Genomic DNA, 21,213 nt, shown 5'->3' on the forward strand with positions numbered 1-21,213 from the left:
TGTTTTGGTGTTTAGTTAACCCCCCCTTACGCTGTAACTAAAACTGAATCCCAGGGAAGCAATTCTCTGTGTTTTAATCTATTCTTTTCTCAGCTGCTCTATAACACCTAGCAATGAAGTATCCTTTATCAAGAATATCTTTTTGTTTTGTTAATAAGAACACCCTTTTAAAGACTAGGATCTGATTCTTGTGTCCTGGAAAGTAATAGGAGGTGGGTGAGTGCATGACTAAGACTGAGAGGTCAGCTATCAGAGATTTTTATCAGGGTTTTCTTCAAGCTTGCTAGTGGTAGCAGAGCTTGGGATACCCCTCTGAAGAAGTTCCCAGGAGCCAGCATCCCACACCGGCAGCTCCTCATAGTTGTGCCATCCTCAGCTGTGGCATCTCCTGTCTGGGATCGGATCTCTCTGCTTGGGAAGAGGGAGGACGTGGCTTTGGAGGTCACTGGGGGGCCTGGTGCTGTGCAGAGGCAGCAGTCGGGCCACACACACACTCCCCACATCAGTAGGAGCCATGGGGAAGCAGAGCACAACAGAGCAAGTGCATTTGTCCAGTGCTGTCTGACTCCGCCATGGCTCCTGCCACACAGAGAATAGAGGGGGCATGACTGCTGCCTCCATGTGGTGCCAGCCCCCCAGTGATCCCCAAAGCTGCATCCTAGGGTACAAGATGCCACGCAGGGAGAGGGCGGGGTGATTGTGGGAAAGAGCAGGGCATGGGGCAGTAATGGACAGGAAGTCCCAGGCCAGATTGTGCAATTGCTCCAGCTGAGGATGGCCCATGGGCTGGGGACAGTGCTGCTGAACACGATCTGGGGGTTATCCAAGATCACAAATGGGCATATGAGTCAACAAGGTAATACAGCTGCAAAAAAGGGTTTGTCTAAACAGGGCTCTGGCTTGTCAGATCTGGGCGGTGCCTGTCCTCCTCCACCAGTCTCAGCTGACGGACTCTGTTGGGTTCTGGCTGCCACACTGTAGGGAAGATGTGGGCCAGGTGGAGCGAGTCCAGGGGAGAGTCACAAAAATGATAAAAGGTGTAAAATACCTGACCCATGAGAACGCCATAGACAGTCTTGAGAAAAGAAAAGGTAGGGAGGGCCGATAACAGGCCTTCACGTGTGTTACGGGCTCTTCTAAAGGGGCTGATGATCACTTGTCTCTATGTCCACTGAAGTTGGACAATGTGTGAGGGACTTTACCTGCACCGAGGGAGATTTAGGGGAACTTTCTGTCCCTAAGGGCAGTTAAGCTCTGGAAGAGGCTCCCAAAGGAGGCTGTGGAATCGCTGTCGCTGGAGGCGTTTAAAAAGAGGCTGGGCAGACACCTGTGAGGAATGGTCCAGGGTGACGTGCTCCCCTCACAGCTCAGACTTGAAGATTTCAGGGGGTTTCTTGACGCCCTGCCCCTCCAGGGCTCTGTGCTTTCTGCCTCGCTGCTCTGAACGAACTCCCCGAAAACATCCATTGAGCTGCCTCATCATCCCTTCCCTCCGTAGCACTCCCCGTCTCCATGACGCCTGCAAAGCCAGGAGAACCCTGGGGCTGATGGTGTGATGAGACCACTGCCTCTCCTGGAGACGATGACTCCTTGTGCTGCCCTCCCAGGCAGTCTGGGCGCTGAACTTCTCTTCACTGCTCAGGTGCCCAGCACAGGGCGGTTCTCCTCATGGCGCAGCAAACGGCTTGGCTGGGGCTGTGACAGACCGGACTGTGTCTGGGCACAGCTGAGGGCTTCCGCTCAGGGCGAATTGCTCAACTTCGGGGCTCCTTACAGTCCCCAGACTGGTGACCTCTCCAAACAGGCCACAAACCAGTCTCACAGAGTGCTTCAGCTGCCTGCCTGAAGCCTCACGAGCAAAACCCCTCCGAAACCCCAGCAATATCCGTGCCCCAGATGGCCCCGGGCCTCATACACCGGTGGGGGGGTCTTAGCACCCAATCCCACCTACCCCGAACAAGTACTGTCCGGTTCCAAGAAACCAGCCACAGATCCCTGGTCAATTTACCCTCTGGACCTTACCCACAAATCATGCTGAGCCAATCCTTTAGCATCTAACATCTAAAGGTTTATTATTACAATAAAGAAAAGCATGAGAGTAAGGTTGTTAAAGGATAGTACATTACATGCATCAAATTTCCCGGTTCTCGATGCAGCCTCTAGCAGAGATGTTACAGCTGCTGGCTTACAAGTCCTTGTTGCGCATCCTAGGGTCAGGATGGGCACACAGTTCTTCCTGGCTCTTCGATCCCTGCACTGCTGCCTCTGGGATGAAGTGCTGAGCTGAGTACCAAGATGGAGTCGACCACATGGCCTATTTATCCCTCCTTCCTGGTCTCTTCTTGGCTACAGCAGGTCACCTGGCCCATGGCTTATCCCTGTGTTCCCTGCTGGTAGCCACTAGGTATGAGTCACCACTCTTGAGGTGTGTCCTTGGCCTAAAGAGGGCTATTGTTCCAGAGCTTTACTCGTTAGCATATCCATAGGCTGAGCTGCTTTGCCCATAGTTCAACCACATACAGAGAAACATTTGGTATCCACACAAAATACATGCTTATAACTTCACATACCAACATTATACAATCACATGAATAGCATATATGGAATCAGAAGAAAGTAGGCTTCTACTGGACACCTCACATGGCCCCCCTTTGTGCCACTTTTGGGGCCAACACCCCCACATGGGTGCAGCAGTGATCTGGCTGCTCCCCTCAACATCCAGTAACATGACTGGGGGCAGGGAGGAAAAGTTGCTTTCCTCTCCCCCACATTGTTTCCTAAAAATCCCCCCTCACTTTCTGTGTCTAGCGTCAGGAGTGAAAGCAACTTAAAATTCTGACAGGTACTGTGGTACCACACCTCCCTTTGTGGAGGTCAAGGCAAGAGCTTGAATCACAGAATCATAGAATAATAGGACTGGAAGGGACCTCAAGAGGTCATCGAGTCCAGCCTCCCGCCCTCAAGGCAGGACCAAGCTCAGTCTACACCATCCCTGACAGATGTCTATCTAACCTGTTCTTAAATAACTCCAGAGAGGGAGATTCCACCACCTCCCTTGGCAATTTATTGCAATATTTGACCACCCTGACGGTTAGGAATTTTTTCCTAATGTCCAATCTAAACCTCCCCTGCTGCACTTTAAGCCCATTACTCCTTGTCCTGTCCTCAGAAACCAAGAGGAACAAATTTTCTCCTTCCTCCTTGTGACACCCTTTTAGATATTTGAAAACCACTATCATGTCCCCCCTTAATCTTCTTTTTTCCAAACTAAACAAGCCCAGTTCATGAAGCCTGGCTTCATAGGTCATGTTCTCTAAACCTTTAATCATTCTTGTCGCTCTTCTCTGTACCCTTTCCAATTTCTCCACCTCTTTCTTGAAATGTGGCGCCCAGAACTGGACACAGTACTCCAGCTGAGGCCTAACTAGTGCAGAGTAGAGTGGCAGAATGACTTCACGAGTTTTGCTTACAACACACCTGTTGATACAACCTAGAATCATATTTGCTTTTTTTGCAACAGCATCACACTGTTGACTCATATTCAACTTGTGGTCCACTATGACCCCTAGATCTCTTTCCACCATGCTCCTTCCTAGACAGTCGCTTCCCATCTTGTATGTATGGAACTGATTGTTCCTTCCTAAGTGGAGCACTTTGCATTTCTCTTTATTAAACCTCATCCTGTTTACCTCTGACCATTTCCCTAACTTGCTAAGGTCATTTTGAATTATGTCCCTCTCCTCCAAAGAAGTTGCAACCCCACCCAGTTTGGTATCATCTGCAAACTTAATAAGCGTACTCTCTATCCCAATATCTACATCATTGATGAAGATATTGAACAGTACGGGTCCCAAAACAGACCCTTGAGGAACTCCACTTGTTATCCCTTTCCAGCAGGATTTAGAACCGTTAACAACAACTCTCTGACTACGGTTACCCAGCCAATTATGCACCCACCTTATCGTGGCCCTATCTAAGTTATATTTGCCTAGTTTATCAATAAGAATATCATGCGAGACCGTATCAAATGCCTTACTAAAGTCTAGGTATATGACATCCACCGCTTCTCCCTTATCCACAAGGCTCGTTAGCCTATCAAAGAAAGCTATCAGATTAGTTTGGCATGACTTGTTCTTCACAAACCCATGCTGGCTATTCCCTATCACTTTATTACCTTCCAAGTGTTTGCATATGATTTCCTTAATTACCTGCTCCATTATCTTCCCTGGGACAGACGTTAAACTGACCGGTCTGTAGTTTCCTGGGTTGTTCTTATTCCCCTTTTTATAGATGGGCACAATATTTGCCCTTTTCCAGTCTTCTGGAATCTCCCCTGTCTGCCATGATTTTTCAAAAATCATAGCTAAAGGCTCAGATAGCTCCTCTATCAGCTCCTTGAGTATCCTGGGATGCATTTCATCAGGAGCTGGTGACTTGCTGACATCTAACTTTCCTAAGTGATTTTTAACTTCTTCTTTGTGTATCCTATCTTCTAAACTTACCCTCTCTCTGCTTGTATTCACTACGTTAGGCACACCTCCAGACTTCTCGGTGAAGACCGAAACAAAGAAGTCATTGAGCATCTCTGCCATTTCCAAGTTTCCTGTTACTGCTTCTCCCTCCTCACTAAGCAGTGGGCCTACCCTGTCCTTGGTCTTCCTCTTGCTTTTAATGTATTTATGAAAGGTCTTCTTGTTTCCCTTTATGCCTGTAGCTAGTTTGATCTCATTTTGTGCCTTTGCCTTTCTATTCTTGCCCCTGCATTCCCGTGTTGCTTGCCTATATTCATCCTTTGTTAGTTGTCCTAGTTTCCATTTTTTATACGACTCCTTTTTTATTTTGAGATCATGCAAGATCTCCTTGTTAAGCCAAGCTGGTCTTTTGCCATATTTTCTATCTTTCCTACACAGCGGAATTGTTTGCTTTTGGGCCCTTAACAACGTCCCTTTGCAATACTTCCAACTCTCCTCAGTTGTTTTTCCCTTCAGTCTTGCTTCCCATGGGACCTTACCTACAAGTTCTCTGAACTTATCAAAATCTGCCTTCCTGAAATCCATTAGCTCAATTGTGCTGGTCTCCCTTCTACCTTTCCTTAAGATCATGAACTCTATTATTTCATGATCACTGTCCCCTATACTGTCTTCCACTTTCAAGTTCTCAACTAGTTCCTCCCTATTTCTTAAAACCAAATCCAGAACAGCTTCTCCTCTGGTAGCTTTTTCAACCTTCTGAAACAGAAAGTTGTCTCCAATGCAGTCCAGAAACTTATTGGATAGCCTGTTCCTCGCTGTGTTAGTTTCCCAACATATGTCTGGATAGTTGAAGTCCCCCATCACCACCAAATCTTGGGCTTTGGCTAGTTTTGTTAATTGTTTTAAAAAGGCCTCATCCACCTCTTCCACCTGGCTAGGTGGCCTGTAGTAGACTCCTAGCATGATATCACCCTCGTTTTTTACCCCTTTTAGCTTAACCCAGAGACTGTCTACACAGCTATCTCCTACGTTCATCTCCACTTCAGTCCAAGTGTGTACATTTTTAATATACAAGGCAACCCCTCCTCCCTTTTTTCCCTGTCTGTCCTTCCTGAGCAAGCCGTACCCTTCCATACCAACATTCCAATCGTGCGTTCCATCCCACCAGGTTTCTGTAATACCAATGATATCAAAGTTGTATTTCTTGGTTAGCAATTCCAGTTCTTCCTGCTTATTACCCATACTTCTTGGATTTGTATATAGGCATCTAAGATACTGATTTGATCTTGCCTCCCTGTTGTGCCCTGACCCTCCTTGCTCCTTCCCATTATAGGCCGTAATCCCCCCCATTTCCAACCCATCTCTCAGTCCCGCACATTCAGCACTTACCTGTGGGCTTTGCTCACCTGTCCCCGTCGAACCTAGTTTAAAGCCCTCCTCACAAGGTTAGCCGGTCTGTGTCCAAACTGAATGACAGGAAATTACCTGTGAGAAATTTGAATGTGTGGAATCCAGGGAGCTCAGGGCTGGGGTGTGTGGATGTGGGGAGCTCAGGTTAGGGGGATGGAGTGTGAGGATGTGGGGGAGCTCAGGGCAGGGGGGTGGGAAGTCTGTAGATGTGGGGGAGCTCAGAGCAGTGGGATGGGGAATGTGGGAGTATGGGGAGCTCAGGGCGGGGGATGAGGAGTGTGAGGATGTGGGGGAGCTCAGGGCAGGGGGTGGGGAGTGTGGGAGGATGGGGAGCTCAGGGCAGGGGTATGGTGGAGCTCAGGACAGGGGGCTGGGGAGTGTATGGGTGTGGGGAGCTCAGGGCAGGGAGTCCAGGAGTGAGGGGGGCGCAGTGCAGGGATTGTGGTGCAGGAGTCAGGGGTAGGTGGTGGGGGGTGTTTGGAGGCTCAGGGCAGGGGACTGGGAGTGCAGCCGCTACACTACTTGGCCACCAGATCCCTGGAGTACACTGTGGCTGTGCAGCCCAGCGTGCTGACAGCACCCAAAGCCCCGCCCCCAGCCCGCCAGGCTTAGTGGGGCACCCCAGAGCGGCTTCCTATCGCCCTTGTCTAGCGCAACATGGACAGTTGGTTCCCACTACCGTGATCTCCTAGGAGACTGAGACACCATTCTGCCAGGACGGCCCAAGCTGCTGAGGGAAATTGCCCCCCACCATCCCGTCTGTTCTGTGTTTGCAGAGTGCCCAGCAGAATGGCTCCTGCTTCACCCCTGGCCTAGAAATAACCAGACCAGGCAGTTTGGGGAGGGAAGAACCAGGGAAGGGAAGGTTTGGGGCCGGGGGCTAAGAGGCGGGGCTGGGAGGCAGGGCTGGGCTGGAGATGCAGATGTAGGGAGTTGGGGTGGAGGCTGGAAGAAATGGAACTCAAGGAGCTGGAAGGGTTGGTGAAGGATGGAGTAAAGGGAGGGGGGCCAGGCTACAGGACATGGAGGTGCCAGCCACAGGAGGGAGGAAGAGACGTTTGTTTGACAGGACCCCAGGGATTTGGGAGCGAGGAACAGTGGGAGGGGAGTGGGAAACATTTGGGGAGAGGAACCTTTGGGAGACCTGGTGGTGAGGAGGGCGGCAGTCAATGGGAGAGGAGACAAAAAGGAGCAGGTGCTGCCTGGGTCCAAGGAGGTGGGGAGAGATGGGGTCTGGGTGTCACGAGTACCAGAGTTAGCTGCACCTCCGTCCTCCTCCCTACCTGGTATCTCTGCCCCCTCCCTCCCGAACTTTCCTTCTGCATGTCTCTGGGCCTCTCTGTCAGTGCCAGAGGGGATCCCCCCCCCCATGGCTGGATTCTTCCCTTCCCGAGACATGCAGTCACCATCTCAGTGGGGTGGGAGCCCTTTGATGCTTCGCCTGCGTGTTCCCAGCCGAGAAGGGGCGGCTAATCCCGCAGAAGCAGAGCCCTGCACTTTTGAGTACCTGGACCCAGGGTTTTGCTGCTTTATAGCGGGTGGGGTTAAAATAACGGAACGTCTCTTGTCCCACCAATCCCCCAGGACTCACCCCTCTTCTCTGCATTGCGCAGCGTCCGGGGGATACCGCCCCGCGGGGACACTCATGCCCGTGTCCAAGGGGCTGTCCCGTAGCCTATGTCAGTGTGAAAAGCATTAAAGGACCCTGCCCCAGAGGGAGAGCGTCTCTGGGGGCGTTGTCCCGGGATGACTGCAGTGCTTTGTCCACACCAGAGTAGTGAGAGGCAGCCACAGCCAGGGTTGCCAGATGGTCAATAAAAATACCAGACATACTTGCCATTGCATCTCAACCTAGAGTACATCTTATTTAGAAAATTGAGATATTTTCTCAATTTATCTCCTGGACAGAAAGCTCAAATACTGGACTGTCCGGTTCAAACGGGACACCTGGCAACCCTAGCCGCAGCCCCTGCCCGGAAAAGCTCCCACGCTAAGCACCTGGGGGATTTAGGAGCACCAAGCAGTGGGCACAAAGCACAGTCACACACTTGTGCTCCCAACTCCCTTAGGGCTTTGAAAATTCTCCCCTTAGATGAGTTAGAATCAGTGTCCCCGTTTCACAGATGGGAGCTGAGGCCCACTCAGGGGAGTGGCAGGGCCAAGGGCTCTGCAGCAGACCTGGGACTTGAACCTCAGTCTCCCAGAAGTTCCACAACCAGCCCGCTCTGCTTTGCTAAAGGAGCAGGCGGGACTGTTTGTGCAGGAGGAGGAGCTGGGCTGGCTGGCTGGCTGGGGCAGGCCACAGCAGGGCTCAGCCCTTGGCCTGGCTGAGAGCGAGGAGAGGCCTGCAGGCTGAGGGGCAGTGTGACGGACTGGGCCGTGTCTGGGCACAGCTGAGGGCGTCTGCTCAGGGCGAATTGCTCAACTTCGGGGCTCCTTACAGCCCCCAGACTGGTGACCTCTCCACACAGGCCACAAACCAGTCCCACAGAGCGCTTCAGCTGCCTGCCTGAAGCCTCACGAGCAAAACCCCTCCGGCACCCCAGCAATATCCATGCCCCCGATGGCCCCGGGCCTCATACACCGGTGGGGGTCCTAGCACCCAATCCCACCTACCCCGAACAAGTTCTGTCTGGTCCCAAGAAACCAGCCACAGATCCCTGGTCAATTTACCCTCTGGAACTTACCCACAAATAACGCTGAGCCAATCCTTTAGCATCTAACACCTAAAGGTTTATTATTACAATAAAGAAAAGCATGAGAGTAAGGTTGTTAAAGGAATAGTATGTTACATGCACCGAATCTCCCAGTTCTCGATGCAGCCTCCAGCAGAGATGTTACAGCTGCTGGTTTAAGAGTTCTTGTTGCACATCCTAGGGTCAGGATGGGTTCACAGGTCTTCCAGGATCTTTGATCCCTGCAATGCTGCCTCTGGGATGAAGTGCTGAGCTGAGAACCAAGATGGCATCGACCACATGGCCTCTTTATACCTCCTTCCTGGCCTCTTCTTGGCTGCAGGAGATCACCTGGTCCTCAGCCTCTCTCTGCTGGCCGCTCTTAGGTGTCCGCCCTCATGCTTTAGGTGTGTCCTTGGCCCATTCAGTGCCATTGTCCCACAGGGCCTCGCTAATTAGCATGTCCACAGGCCGGGCTCTGCCCAATGCTCAACCACATGCAGAGAAATATTCAGGATCCACACAGACTACAGATTCCTAACTACACACACAGACGTTATACAACCACATAAATAGCTTACCTAGGACTATCAGACAATAAGCTTCTATTCAGCACCCCACATGGCCCCCTTTTCTACCATTTTCTGGGGCCAACACCCCCACCTATGGGTGCAGCAGTGATCTGGCTGCTCCCCTCAAGATCCAGTAATGTGACAGGCAGTGACTGGAGGAGCTGCCTGGGCATAGACTGTAACCCAGGGGCCCACGGTGCAGCAATCAACAGCAGTGTCTGTGTCTCCCCAGCCCCCATTCAGAGCTGAGTACAGGTACCTCCCCAGCCCCCTCCCCACCCCCGTCTCCTGCTCACAGCAGGTCAATAGGGTTCTCCCATTCTTGGGCCTCTGGTTCCCATGCAGCTGCTCCCAACAGGAGTCCCTTGCAGCCCGGCAGGCTGGGGCAGGCCCCATCTCTCCAGCACCAAGGTGATGACGGATACAGACACCAGGAGGAGCGAGACGAGGGTGCAGCCAATGGCCTAGCGGGCAGGAGATGTGGCCGGCCCTGCAAATGGAAAGGACCTGGTGACAGTCGGGTGCAAAGTGGCAAATGGCTCTGCAGTGCCAGCACTAGGCACAGAGCAGCTGCCGTGTAGAGGCCTTGTGTGAGTGCCCAGAGGGCTAGATCTACAGGGGATCATGCTGCAGGGGGCATGTTCCCCCGACAGGAGGCCGAAGTGACAGAGGCTGTTGGGGACTCTCCTCCCTTTGCCCAGGTGGTGTTGGAGGAGCAGGGAAGGACCCAGGTTTGCTCAGGCTGCACCAGGACTTGGTGCAAAGGCCTGACAGGAGCCAGCAACGGACACAGCAGCCCAGACCCTCTCGCCTCTCCCCAGTATGGCTGGCAGCTCACAGGGGCGACCCCGCCCTGGGCACGAGGCCTTGGCACCAGCTGTGGGCTCAGGAGGGGGCGGACATGGGACATAAGCGATGCCGAAGGGAGGGGTGTGGGCATTAGAGGCCACTACCATTGCCCCGCCCCCTTCCCCGCACCTACCCCTGCCCCTGTTCTGAGGCCACGCCCCCACTCATTCCACTCCCCCCTCCCTCTGCTGCTTGGGCTCCCCCACCCTCACTCAGGTTCGCTGGCCTGAGGCTGGGGTTACGGTGCAGGATGGCTGGGGAGTGGGGCGCGGGAGAGGCTGCGGGTTGCAGGCTCTGGGACAGGTTCAGGGCAGCGATGGGAGTTTGGGTGCAGACTCAGAGGCAGTTAACTGTGGGAGGAGGATCCAACAGGAGGCTGGGGTTTGGGGTGGGGGGTGTCTACCCCAGCTGCCTGAGAGATACTAGACTGACTCTGGTTTCCTTGTGTCTCCCCGGCTGGGCTCTCACTCCCACTTCTCCTCTCAGGGTCCCTGCCGGCTCCCCTGCTCTATCTGAATGCGTCCCTGGCGCCTCCAACCCCCCCCAAGCCTCACGAATGTGGCCCCGACTGAGACATCTCACTCCCCTGGCACTCCAGCCCCAGCACAGATTAACTCTCCTGGGTTCCAGGGAGAGTGGCATTTGCGGGTCCCTCTCAATCTGAGGGGGGGCCAAAAATGAGGGATCCCCGAACCTCAGTCCTCCCTGTCCCTTCCCCTCACCTCAGTGAGGCTTGTGGGTTTTGGAAGAAGGGTTTTTGTATTTTGCTTTTCTCGTGTGTGGTCCCCAACTGGTTTTTCTGGGGGTCAGTGGCCCTGGAGACAAAAAAGGTTCCTCATCCCTGCCTTTAATAAAGAAAACTTTGAAACCCTTTGTGGTAGACAGAAATTAACATTTTACCTTATTTAAAATGAAGTTTCCTAAAGTTAAAACACCTAATCTGTGTAAACATTCCAATTAAACCAGTCACCCAAGCTCCAGCACTAGCACAATGGCGCCGCGTGATGATGCAATGGACGGTGCGCACCCAGGCTCCTCCCCTCAGCTCTCTTCTGCACCCAACCGTCCCGTCCCAGACCCCAAACTCCTCGGTAGAAATGTGGCCCTTGACCACTTGCCAAAATGCCCCCCCCCCCATTAAAAATTATTGACAAAGCCTGATCCAAATGTTTTTTGAAACGTTATTTAATCCGAATTTAAATACATTCTATACAATTGGGAGGGTTGGGGGGAGGGGGACGCAGCTGCTGGCTCCTCAGCTCCTTGTGCTCTCACTGGCTGTCTTCCTGCTGCAAGGGAAGCAGAATCCGTCACATTCATCCCTGGGGACTCAGGGGTACTGGGCCCCCCCAGCATTTCCACCCTCCTCCCCCCTGCGCTGAGACTTGTTCTGCTCTCTGCTCACCCCCCGTCAGGCCCGCAGGGTGAGCTTCTGACCCACCCAGCAGGGACGTGGGGTGGGGGCAGCATGAGGAAAGGGGCGGGGGACTCCCTGAGGGGATGGGAAGGAGACCCTGGCCCTGCCCCACTCTCCTGCATCTGCTCCGGCTGCTCACCATGTATCCCAGGAGCTGATGGGCCTGCCCATGCAGGGCGTGGGCCAGGACCAGCCCGGCCTGGCTGGGGCGCCTCAGGGGGGAGCGGGCAGCGAGCAGAGCCTTGTCTAAAAAGCAGTTCTCCTGCTCTGGCGTGAAGAGCTGCCCAAAGACCTGAAATCAAGAGCACGGGAGGTTTCAGCTGACGGCCCAGAGCCCGGCCCCAACTCCTGGGGCTAAAACAGCTTCCTCCTTCTGCAAACTCCCTTCCAGACCCTGCACCCAGACGCTCTCCTCACCCTGCACCCTAACCCCTGCCCCAGGTCACACCTTCCTCCTGCCCCCAAGACCCTCCCAGACCTCACCCCCCTCCGCACAACAGAGCAGCCCTAGGCCACTGGCCAACATCTTGGAGCGACCTCCATCAAAAAGTGTTGCCCCCCCCCGCCCTGCTTCCCCTTCTACGGGAGATCCGGGCTCCGTGCGTCCCTGCCCCTAGGAAGCGCCGCCCCTTTGAAACGCCGGGACAGCGTCACAAAGGGGCAGCGCCGCCCTGTCCACGGCTCGAATAGTCGAGGGAAAATGCATCGACCATTCGATCAGCGACTCCCCGCTCCCACCCCGTGTCCTACCCGCACGAGGGCCCCAGCCAGCCCCACCCCCGAGCCCTGCCCTGCCCTGGCAGCGCGTCCTTACCTCTCCCACCCTGACGGTGTTGCTCTGCGCCAGGACCCATCTCTCCTTATAGTAGTGCCTGCACCACAGGTCCTCTGCCTGGTGGATGTTGAGGCCTGCAAGAGACAAACCAGGGTGATTCTGCTGGCAGGTCTGAGCCCTTCCCCTCCCACGGGTCCCTGCAGGCATCCCTGGGCAAATGGAGGGGCACAGGGGGCAGAAGGGGAACACAGAGGGACGCATCCCCCCTTGGGCCAGTCTGGGGGAAAAGGGCTGGGTCCCCTCCCCCCGCCGCCGGCACCCTCAGGGTGTCCCTGGGGCCCAGGTCCCGGCTGGGTTCCTTACCCCTGTGGTGCAGGAGGAGTCGGTACAGGCTGTGCACCCCCTTCCGGGCCAGCCGGCTGACGTCTTCGGATGGGTCCGAAATAAAAAGGCCCAGCTGGGCCACGTGGTGACCCATCCTCGGCCAGTCGGCGGAGTTCTGAGGGGAGAGAAGAGGGGGGGTCCCTCAGCATCCTGGGGCTGCACGTCCCATGCTAACGGCCGCCGAGGCGGTTCTGAGCTCGGGGACGGACAGAGACACCTCCCGGGGCGGGGCGGGGCGGGGCCGGCCTTGCGAGGAGACAACCCTGAGCAATGGCCCCGACTGAAGGGTCACTCCGGGGGTGGAACAAGGGGATCCACTGACGGCCACTCCCCAGTCTGGGGCCCAGGTGCCCCCCGGAAAGGCCCAGGGTCCCCCCTCCCCGGGGAAAGGAGAACGCGGCCCATTCCCGGCCCATTCCCAGCTCTGCCTCCCGGGGACGCTCCCAGCCCCGCGCCCTGCAGCCCCAGACCCCCCGGCTCCGAGGTCACTTACCTCAAACCCCGGGAGGGTGGTGGCGACTCCCAGCAGGGCCGTGGTGCTGCCAAGGGCCCTGGCTCGCTCCTGGGGCAGGCGGGACTCCAGCCACGGGCTCAGGTGCTGGGGGGGAAAGAGGCAGGTCAGGACCCGTAGGGAGGCGCCGGTTCTGGGCAGAGCCTGGGGCTCCTCTCAGACTGTGCCCCCCCCCACCCCCAGCCACTGACACAGCTCCTCTCTCGGCCCCCCGAGGAAGCAGGGCCAATGGCCCCGTCCCCCCCACGGGGCTCACCTCCATGATCAGCTGCAGCCTGGCGGTGTCTGGGGACTCGGCGAGGAGGCTTGCCAGTAGGGCCTGGAGGTCGACGGGAAGGGCCCGGATGAACTGCTGCAAGACAAGGGGGAGCCCTGGGTCAGAGGGGGGTTGGGGAATCCAGGCCACCCGCTGGCCCCGGGGTGCAGCCTTGAGCAGGGTCTGAGCCGCCTCGCAGAGCAGGGAGGAGCCCAGGCTGGGCATGGAAGGGACGGGCCCCCAGGGAGAGCAACGGGAAACCTGGAGGGAAGGATCCAAACCTGCAGCTTCTTCTCTCCCTCTGCCCCCACCCCCACTCCTCTCTGGAGCTCCAGCCCAGCCCGGGAGCAGGGCCCGGAGGGACGTACCTGTGTGTGGATGGGCTCCTGCTGCCAGTCCCCAGACACAGTCTGTCCCACGGCCGCCCTCAGCAGGGGGCTCAGGAGCTGGGCCTGTAGGGGAGGCTGCAAGGTGCTGGCAGGAGAGAGGGGCAGAGACTGTTAATTCAGCAGCAGGGCTGTGTCCAGACTCAGGGGGTTTTTCGGGAAAAGTAGCCTTTTTCCAAAAAAACATCACCTGCATCTAGACTGCAGTCGCGTTCTTTCGAAATTAAATCGAAAGAACGCGGCTTTTCTTTCCACGGCGGTAAACCTCATTTCACGAGGAAGAACGCCTTCTTTGGAAAGTGCTTCTTTCGAACGAAGGCGTTCTTGAATGGAACTAGGGCTTCTTCGAAAGAGAGCATCCAGACTCACTGGGTGCTCTCTTTCGAAAGAGGCTTGCAGTCTAGACATAGCCCAGGAGACAGAGACTTTCCCACTCCCTGGTCAGGGGATCTGCTCTGGGGGGGAGTCGGCGGGGGGGGGTCGGTACCTGAGGCTGCAGGCGGCGTTGAGGCAGTCGGCCAAGACCAGTGGGGGGGGGGAGTCCTCCATGATCTCCTGTGAGACCCAAGGAGACAAAGGGGCGTGTGAGGCTGGGTCCCCCAAGATACGCTCACACGGCCAGCGCCCCCCACCCAGCAGGATCCAACCCCACTGCCTCCCGCTGGCCTGTAGCGCCCCTGCCCGGCACAGGGCCCCTCCCAGCACCCCCCTCCCAAACCGGGACCAGCTCAATCCTTGTCCCCAGGCCGTCTCCTGCCCCTCACTGCCCTGGTGACCAGCCTCTGAACCTCCTCATCCCTGCTCCCCAGGCGCATCCTCAGCAGCTCGCTCTGCTAACCTTCCAGCTCCCCCCCCCCATGGCCCGGGGAGACCCCTCCCTGTTCCGAATCCCCCTCCCTGTCCAGCACCCCAGACCTGCCCCATTTCTGTGTCCCTCCCTCCTCCAGCATCCCCACCCACCCTCCCCATGTCCACCTCCCCCTCCCCCTCCAGCACTCCTGGCCCCACCCATCCCATTTCCAGCACCCCCACCCGCCGCCATGGCCCAGGCAGACCCCTGTCCACCCCACGTATCCCCTCCCCTCCTCCCGGCCGCCGCGACTCGCTCACCACGATCCTGGCCATCATGGTGTCCTTGCAGCAGCGCGGCGCCAGGGTGTCCTCGCCCCTTTGGAGGGCGGCGAGGCAGGCGGGGGGGACGGCCAGGAGGAACCGCTGCAGGGCGGCTGGGCTCTGCACCCCAGAGAGAGTCTGTGAGCCTGGGGCCTGCCTGCCCCCCACGGACAGCTGCAGGGCTCAGGCCTCCCAGGAGTGGAGGTGGGAGCTGCCGGTTGTCCAAGCACCCACACTCCCCCCCCAACTGCTGCCTCAGGCTTGTGGGGGCCCAGCTGGTGCATGACAAGAGACCTCAGCTTGGGGGGCCCAGGTCATGCAGGAGAAGGGGCCCCAGGGGGATCCCCAGGGACAAGCCCCTCCCGGAGGGGGGGACGTGCTGGGAAGGGGCCGGACAATCTCGGGTCCCCCCCGTGTGGAGAAGGTTCCTACCGTGTCCCGGGTGTGGAGCTGCTCTTCAATATCATAGATGGCCCCTTCCTCCACCCGGGAGTCCATCCGCTCCTGGCAGAGCTCCGCCGAGGCGCAGGGGGGCTCTGTGTGGGAGGGAAGGGACCAGGGTGACTCCAGCGGCCAGCAGGGGTCACGCGCCCCCATGTCAGGGACCCAGGGCAGCTTGGGCCCCACACGCCCCTCGCAGGGACCCATCCCCCTTCCACCCTCACATCTGCCAACGCCCTCAGCAGAGCCCCCACCAGGAACAAGAGAGCCAAGCAGCAGCTCCCGCCCCCATCCATTGCACTGGCTGCGGGGCAGACACTGGGGCTGCCCCCCCGTGTACTGGGTGAGCCCCTGGGCCCAGCATGTTCACGGCCCCTCACCTGGGTCTGAGCGGCTGCAGGAGGTGGCCCGGCTGCAGCTGGAGGCCCAGGCGCTGCTGCTCACTGAGCTGGACCCACAGCTGCAGGGGCTGGTGCGGAGAGGCTGGGGGCTCCCGGAGACTGGCAGGTCCCCGGGGGCTGGGCAGGGCGATGCCCCCTGGTGGTAATGGGGGCTGGGCTCCTGGGGCAGGTGTTTCTCTCCACAGAGGAGGCCCCAGAGCCACCCTACCCGGCTGCCCCGCTGGGCTGGGTCCCGCCTTCCCAGCCGCCTCTGGAGCCAGGTCCGGAGGGGCCTGGCCGGTGGGCGAGTCGCCCTGAGCTGGTGGGATTCAGCTTCCCCGCCCGCGGGGACGGAGGAGCTGCTTCCCACCGGCCCTGGGGCCATCTTCAGGGCTTTCCGGAACCACAGCCTGATGTCTTTGGCCATGCTGCAAATGAGGGGAGCAAAGGGGAGCTTGGGGCGCAGCCTGCAGAGCGAAATCCAGGGGTTCCAGCTCCCCAGAGCGACTGCCCCCAGTCCCCAAATGGCCCCTTGCTTATCGGCTCGGTCTTCCACAGGCACTGCAAGGACCTGAGTCTCCTGCCCATCAACAGCCCCTGCTCGGCCAATCAGGGGAGAGTCTACGGTGTGGGGGGGGTGGAGCGTTCTCCCCAAAGACACCGGCATAGACCTGGTCCAGCCCCACCTCCCCAGTCCCCACAATGGGGGCTGCATCCCCCGCCCCACGGCTCCTGCAAACCACCCCCCCCTCCTTCAGCTAGTCTGTTGGGTCACAAGCTGGGGGGGCAGCAGGGGAAGGTTACAGAAGAGGCAAGAACAGAGCAGAAATGTGGGTGGGATGGAGGAAAAGGGAAACCAACCAGGAGAAAGCCCCAGTGGTGCTAAGGACACAGCCCAGGTGAGGAATCACCTTCTGGCCCTTGACCGAGGGCTGGGCCTGCCTGGAACCCAGCCGGCCCCGGGCGGGATCCAAACCCCTGGGGGCTCTTACCTTCTGCAAAACGCTGTCCGGATGTGGAACTCACAGAGGACAAAGCAACTGTGAGCAGGAGACGCACCAGAGCTAAAGCAACCGGGGGTCTCCAAAGTCCCCTGGGCCCGCCCCCCCCTTTTCTCAGCCTGAGATGTGGGTTCCTCTGTGAGGTCACCACCTCCCCACCTGCCCTTTGCCTGATCTGCTGAGGGCTGCCCAAAGCCCCTGTGAGGTCACTGCCCCCCCCACCTCACCCTGCCAGGCAAATGTCCTGCCTCTGGCCACCCCTCTGGGAAGTTGGAGCCATTCCTAGGGGTCCCCCCCACTCCCTGACTGGGCATCCTGCAGCCAGCAGCTCCAGTAGCCCCATAGGCTGCTCCCTGCCCTACACTGCAGGCTTCTTGCACAAGAACTGTTTCACACCGGAGTTCTTGCGCAAAAGGTCTCGTGCAAGAGCACCTCCACCCTGCCATGTGCTTTTGCACAAGAGTGTCCATGGCACTGTGAATGCTTTCTCGTGCAAGAAAGCTCTGATGACCATTTTAGCCATAAAAGTGTCTTGCTCAAGAAGCCCCTGGTGCCCATCCACGCTGCCTTCTTGCACAACAGCTCTTGCACAAAAGGGGCTTATTCCTCGTGGGGAGAGGAATAACTCCTGTGCAAGAAGCCCTCTTTTCTGATGCTTTACTGCAAATTTACTTGCACAAGAATTCACGTGCAGTGTAGACGCGCCACAAGTTTTTGCACAAGAACAGTTGTTCTTGAGCAAAATGCCTGCAGTGCAGACGTGGCCTTGGTGTCACCCAGCACTGGACTTCCTGGCCAGGAGCAAGAGTTAGAGCCTCCCACTCGCCCCGCTGCCTCTCACGGGCTCCCATCCGGCCCCAGCCCTGGGCTTTGCCCTAGCGCATCCCAGCAAGGCCTCTGGCCTGTGTGACGGCGCGTTGGGGGTCCCCTGTCTCCTGCACCCCGAAATGGCACAAACAGACCGCACCAGCCGGTGGAATAGAGGAAGTTTATTGCCTCTCCAGGATACAGCACAGCACAGATGTAATCTGGTCACACAGCTGGGCTAGGATGCCTCAGGCCCCCTTGAGTTGGGGGAGACTGGGCCCCTAAACTCCTGCTCCTCTCCCTAGGCTGTCTCCTCCATCCTCACAGACAGCCAGCCACCAACTCTCTCACTTCCAGCCCTGCCCCCCAGCCAGGGCAGCATTCCACCTTCCTTTGTTCCTCTCCATGGGGGGTGTCTGGTCACTGGTTTGCATAGGGACTCATCCTGTTTTGCTGGGTCATGGCCCCCACGACAGCCAGTGGGGGTTACCCCAGAGCCAGCAGCATAGAAACCAGCCAGGTACCCCCACTACGTCACAGTTCTCCCCCCTCCGAGAGCGAACTGAGCAGGGTCACTCCGCTCGTGACCTAGGGAAGTTCGGGTCCTCTGCGTGGGAACCCGCCCTGGGGACATGGGTGCTCCCCTTGACTTGGGCCTGATGAGGCCCCACATGAGCTGGCTTCCCTCTGTCCACTCGCCGCCCCGCTCCAGGGCGACTGGCATGGGCCTGTCCTCGGGGGTCACACCCACCCTTCCGCTGGCCTTGATCTCTGGCCGGGGTCTCTCGGGCCGGGGCCATGAGCCCAGCGAGCCTTCTCTGGACAGCCAGGGCGGCTTCCATTCCCGATGCTCCATCCAGGGAGGTCTTCCCCTCCCATAACTCTCTCAGCAAGCCCAGAGGGTCCTCTATCTGGGGTAGAGACCCCCAAGCCGCTTTCCTACTGTCTTGGGCCTTCCCGCCCCTCTGGCAGGAGTCACAGGACCGGCAGTACCGCTGCACGGCTGTAAAGATTCCTGGCCAATAGAAGTGCTGGAGCAGCCTCAGCTGGGTGCTCCGGATCCCCCGGTGGCCCCCAACGGGGACATCGTGGGCCAAATACAGCAGCTTAAGGCGATACTTTCGGGGGACGACCAGCTGCCGCTGGACCCTCCATGCCCTCACCTACCTGGGGGGAAGCCATTCACGGAACAGGAGCCCACGCTCCCGCAGGAATCTCTCCTGGCCACCTCTCCCCCGGGGCTGAGCTGCACGGAGGCCAGCCTGGTCCCTCAGCCTCTGCAAGGAGGGGTCTGCCTGCACCTCAGCCTGGAATTCAGCTGCTGAGGCAGGGATCGGGACTTGTCCCCCACCTCTGCCTAGGTCCGGAGTCCCTGCCTGGCTGGACCCTGTGTCCACTGGGATGGGACCCTGAGGCTGCTGCCAGGAGTCCTTTCCTGGACCCACGTTGTCAGCCCCCCGCTGGCTCTGGGTGGTGACTAGAGCCCGCTGGGATTCATGGGGCCACTCCTCTAGGTCATTCCCCATCAGCACCTCGGTGGGCAAGTGCGGGTGCACGCCCACTTCCTTGAGGCCTTCCTTCGCCCCCCATTTCAGATGCACCCTGGCTACAGGCACCTTAAACGGGGACCCGTCTATGCCCTTCAGGGTCAGCTGGGTGTGGGGTATTATCCGCTCTGGGGCCACTATGTCGGATCGGGCCAGAGTCACCTCCGCCCCCGTGTCCCAGAAGCCCGTCACCTTCCTACCATCCACCTCCAGGGGTATGAGGCACTCGCTCCGCAGGGGCCGTCCTGCCCCCACACGGTAGACAGAGAAATCCGCCTCCTGAGAATCAGACCTCCCAGGGGAGGTGCACTGAGCATCCTTCCCCTCTCTCTGAGCTGAGGTTTGCTTGCCAGCCCCTGCCTCTGGGGCAGCCTGCCCTTCCTCCCGCCCCAGCCAGTTAACCCTGGAAAGTCCCCGGTCCTGGGACCTGGTGCACTGAGCCCTCTTGTGGCCTTTTTGCCCACAGCGCTGGCAAGTTAGGCTTTGGGCTGTCTCTGTCCAGGGCCTGGCTGGTTCTCTGGGGTATCGATGACTGGTCCTGGTCCCTGGGGCTCGCCTCGGAGGTGTCTCTCTCCATTGCTCAGCCAAGATCCGGTCTCTGCGCGGTTCCCTCTCTCTCCGGGACTCCGGTTCACACCCGGACCGGCTCTCCGTGAACTCATCCGCCAGCCTCCCAGCCTCCTGGGGGTTCTCTGGTCTCCGGTCCTTGAGCCACAGCCTCAGTTTGGGTGGGCACGCTTCATAGAACTGCTCCATCATGACCAGCTTGAGCAGCTCCTCTGCAGTCTGGGCTCCGACTCCAGACACCCACTTGCAGCAGTATTGCGCCAGGCGGAAGGCCAGGTCCACATAGGTCTCCCGTGGCTCTTTCTGTACCCCCCGGAACTTCTTCCTGTACATCTCGGGGGTCAGCCCGAACTTATGCAGCAGGGCCTCCTTGACTCGGTTGTAATCCCCTGGCTGTAGGTCCTCCAGCTGACTGAGCACTCCGGCCGCCTCCTGGTTCAGTGCGGGGACGAGCTCCTGCAGCCAGTCAGCTGGGGGAACCCGTTGCAATCCACAGGCCCTCTCAAAGGCACTGAGGAACCCGTCTATGTCGCCCACGTCCTTCAATTGGGCCACCACGAGCCTCTCCAAGCGTTTGGCAGTCCTGGGACCTTGGGGCCCATCCGCACTTGGCGCAGCCGGTGCCCCGCCGGTTCTCCGCTCTGCCATGGCCAGCTCATGCTGTCGCTGCCTCTCTCGGTCCTGGCGGTCCCTCTCTCGATCTTGGCGCTCCTTCTCTCGGTCCTCTACTTCCAATTCCTTGATCCGCAGCTGGATCTCCAGCCGCTGCAGCTCCGCTGGGCTGGCCCCTGCCCTAGATGGGCTATTACTTGCAGGCCTCCCGGGAGACGCTGTCTCATATCTCCAGTGGGTTCCAGCGCTCCTCCCCCTCTCTGAGCCTGACACACTCTCAGGGGGGGTCTGGCTGCTTCCCCTGGGGACAAGATCCTGGCCCTGTGGCTGATCATTCTCCTCCAGCTGGGCAATCAGCTGGGCCTTGGTTGCTTTCCGCACAGGCAAGCCCCTCTCTCTGCACAGCCCCACCAGCTCTGCCTTCAAGAGTCGGGCGTAGGCCATCTGCCTGCTGGGTCCCTGGGTGCAGACTCACCAGTCTAGTGCTGCAGCGCCCCACGATTCCCCGGAACCGCTTCGCTCTGCCTCAAGCATGCCTGGCTCCAGGGCTCTTGCTTCTACGGCGCCTTGTCGCTTGCCGCTGGGAGCTTCATCCACGGGGTGCTGTGGATCCCACTCCTGACACCAGTGTGACGGCACGTTGGGGGTCCCCTGTCTCCTGCACCCCGAAATGGCACAAACAGACCGCACCAGCCGGTGGAATAGAGGAAGTTTATTGCCTCTCCAGGATACAGCACAGCACAGATGTAATCTGGTCACAGAGCTGGGCTAGGATGCCTCAGGCCCCCTTGAGTTGGGGGGAGACTGGGCCCCTAAACTCCAGCTCCTCTCCCTAGGCTGTCTCCTCCATGCTCACAGACAGCCAGCCACCAACTCTCTCACTTCCAGCCCTGCCCCCCAGCCAGGGCAGCATCCACCTTCCTTTGTTCCTCTCCATGGGGGGTGTCTGGTCACTGGTTTGCATAGTGACTCATCCTGTTTTGCTGGGTCATGGCCCCCACGACAGCCAGTGGGGGTTACCCCAGAGCCAGCAGCATA

General features: G+C 58.2%; 1 long non-coding RNA gene across 1 annotated transcript; it reads right to left on the reverse strand.

Annotated features, from left to right (window-relative positions):
• Positions 1-14,178: 14,178 nt before the first annotated feature.
• On the reverse strand, positions 14,179-15,929 carry LOC142824030 (uncharacterized). The gene is made up of 4 exons (XR_012899086.1): positions 15,642-15,929; positions 15,253-15,356; positions 14,818-14,940; positions 14,179-14,262 (listed from the first exon to the last, which is right to left on the reverse strand). It is a non-coding gene; the product is annotated as an uncharacterized LOC142824030 (long non-coding RNA).
• Between the last annotated feature and the right edge of the window lie 5,284 nt (positions 15,930-21,213).

The sequence above is a fragment of the Pelodiscus sinensis genome, unplaced genomic scaffold (assembly GCF_049634645.1).
Source record: "Pelodiscus sinensis isolate JC-2024 unplaced genomic scaffold, ASM4963464v1 ctg37, whole genome shotgun sequence".
In the NCBI taxonomy this organism is placed as follows: domain Eukaryota; kingdom Metazoa; phylum Chordata; order Testudines; family Trionychidae; genus Pelodiscus; species Pelodiscus sinensis.